This window comes from Malaclemys terrapin, chromosome 2, assembly GCF_027887155.1.
Source record: "Malaclemys terrapin pileata isolate rMalTer1 chromosome 2, rMalTer1.hap1, whole genome shotgun sequence".
Classification (NCBI taxonomy): Eukaryota; Metazoa; Chordata; order Testudines; family Emydidae; genus Malaclemys; species Malaclemys terrapin.
This window is the reverse complement of record NC_071506.1, coordinates 78,543,100-78,545,828: the sequence shown is the minus strand read 5'-3', so window position 1 is coordinate 78,545,828 and position 2,729 is coordinate 78,543,100. Positions and strand designations below refer to the sequence as shown.

Genomic DNA, 2,729 nt, shown 5'->3' with positions numbered 1-2,729 from the left:
ACCTTCCTGGCTCATGATTTTGGAGAAATGTTACTTGCTTATTACAATCTGCAAGAAATTCCTGGTGGCTGGGATTTCAGGCTGAAATCCATTAGACATCACTTCAGCCTCTAGAGGCCACTGTTGGTAACCTGGGCTGACTATAGGCACTGGGTTGCAGTTCATGCTGGAGACAGCTGCAGCTCTTGATGCCTACCAGTTTAGTTGGCTTCCCTACTGCTTGTTTGCTGTGCAGAATAGGGGGTTAGCAATAGTACCGCCTACCCATCTTCCTTCAATGCCCATATGATGCTATGGTGGTGAGAAGCAAAGGTGAGCATGGGGGTAAGGAAGGAAGAAGGGACCATGTATCCAACCCTCTGCTGCTGCCCACACCTTCGTGCCCAAATTTACTCTTTCCCCCTCCTCCACTACTGGTGTCAAGATGGTGGAGTGGGAGAGGGAGTTGGGCAAGGGCAGCGTTCAGGAGAGGTTGCTGGGGCACAGCAAGAGGTGATGGGAAAGCAACCTTCTCATCAGTCATAAAGAAAAGGGAGGTGCAACCTGTATGCATATTTTTGTATGTTTCTGGTTGAATTTCCTGAAAAAGCTTACACACACACAAAAAGTTTTGACAGGGTCCAACTCATGATTTTGGAATACTGATAGAATATTCATGGTTTGGAATACTGATAGTCCAGTTCCAGCATGGTCAGCCTGCTATTCCACATCCAAATTCTCGGGAGTATCTCAAAGGTCACACTTTTTTTTATTGACATTAGGATCTTTAGCCCAGTCTTGTTTCAGCAACATGTAGGGTGGGAACGGGAAAAGTTTTGTACAGATGTTTGGAAGCAAACAGATGACATGAAAAATGGAAATATTAGAAATTAGATGTTTTGCTATGTGCTTAATTGCTCATGGCAAAAAAAAAAATCAAATCTATAGTGTGTGTAATCCCTGGATGTTGCTGTGTCTCTCTTCACAGAATAAAACTAGTCAAGGCATTAAGATTATCTGTGGGTACTGCTTCACAATTAACTAATGCCACCAGATAGTAATAATACCACACCTCAGAGCCCCTCAGTAGTGACTGAAGCAAAGCAAACTTGAGAAGTCATATTATGGTGGCTGCTGGTAATTTCAGGTTGCAGACAAATCTTTCTCTCTTCACTGCTTAGATGACATTTTACATAAGTACAGCAGCAAAGTCCCAGAGAGAAGACAATATTAAAGAATCACATAAAGAGTTGCTTTCTTCTAACACTGATCAAAGAACACTGTCAGAATAAGGAAAACAGCATTACCCCTAAAGCTACTGTTTCATTTTAGAGCTTCTGCCTAGACCTATACCCAGCCCTCTTCCTCTCTGGCTTCCTGCTCCAGTTTTCAGGAAACAGAAGTCATATATATCCCATGTGGAGTTCAGGTACCTAACCAAGTCCCATGTTTCTGTAACCCTGCTTTATACTTCAGTATTTGACTTATTTTTTTAGTCCAAAGGAAGGAGAGAGCGCTTTTAGTTTGAATACTTGGGGCTTATCTCCATTTACCGAGGGATTGATGTGCGGTGAGCAATCCACCAGGGGTCGATTTAGTGGGTCTTAAATCGACCGCCGCTCACTCTCCCGTCGACTCCGGTACTCCACTGGAATGAGAAGCATGAGGTAAGTTGACAGGAGAGATTCTGCTGTCGACCCAGCGTAGTGTAGACAACGCAAAAGGTCGATCTAAGGAACGTCGACTCCAGCTACGTTATTCACATAGCTGGAGTTGTGTAACTTCGGTCGATTGATCCCCGTAGTGTAGACCTTCCCCTTGGTTTCTCTGCAGACGTGCAGAGGGCAGGACAGTGGTCTAGAAACATCCAGAATTAGGGTGACTGTTAATATACAGTTTCAGAAAAGCCTACTAAAAATGTCTATGAAGGTTTCATTGTGAAGTCTTGCAGGCCCCATACATATTCACTGTTTGATATGAAGCCAGTTAGCAGTTGGGGGGTGAAAATCTGTATAAGAAACATCAGTAGATTTACTTCTTGAAAGTTTTTGTCAAAAAAAGTTATTCATAGTATTTCAAATACTATTTACAATATATTATACTATTTACAATGTTTTTTGTGTGCATTAAATGTTTACTAAGAAACAATATGGTACCTTCTGTCTGAAGTTCATTGAGAACTATGACTACCTACCTGCATACAATAGCCCCGAGGTTTAACTCTGTGTAATGCTTTCTGAGAAGTCCTGGAAAAAAAGACAGAACTCTGGAGTATGATTCAGCAGATTTAAGATGAGGTGGAGGTGCAGGAAGAAGGGGATTATAATAGAGTTATGCACCCTCCTACCCCAATTACATTTCCACCTTTTAACCCAGTGGCCCCAAACTGTGGTGCATGTCCCCCAGGAGGGTGAGGAGGAAGGGGTGATGCAGTGGGGCTCGTGCCAGCCCCCACGGATGGGTGGTAGGGAGGGAGCACCACCCAGCCCTTCTCCAGCCCCAGCTGCAGCTCCCCTCCAGCCCAGCTCCGCCCTCATTCATTCTCTGCCCCCAGGCCAGCTCTGCCCTGATTTCCTCTCCACCCCCAGGCCAGCTCTGCCTCTAGCCCCAGCTCCTCTGCTGAGCCAACTGTGCTGTAATGGAGGGGGCGGGGCAGACAGATTCCATTACTGGCAAGGTAAAGTTTGGGCACCACTGTTTTAACTACCATTCTAAATGCTTCATTAACTAAAGGTGAAAACAGTATACTT

At 44.6% G+C, this 2,729-nt stretch overlaps 1 long non-coding RNA gene across 1 annotated transcript; it reads right to left on the bottom strand.

The window, feature by feature from the left end:
* Positions 1 to 729: 729 nt before the first annotated feature.
* On the bottom strand, positions 730 to 2,419 carry LOC128832168 (uncharacterized). Its single transcript, XR_008443923.1, has 2 exons — positions 2,174 to 2,419; positions 730 to 1,987 (listed from the first exon to the last, which is right to left on the bottom strand). It is a non-coding gene; the product is annotated as an uncharacterized LOC128832168 (long non-coding RNA).
* Positions 2,420 to 2,729: the final 310 nt, after the last annotated feature.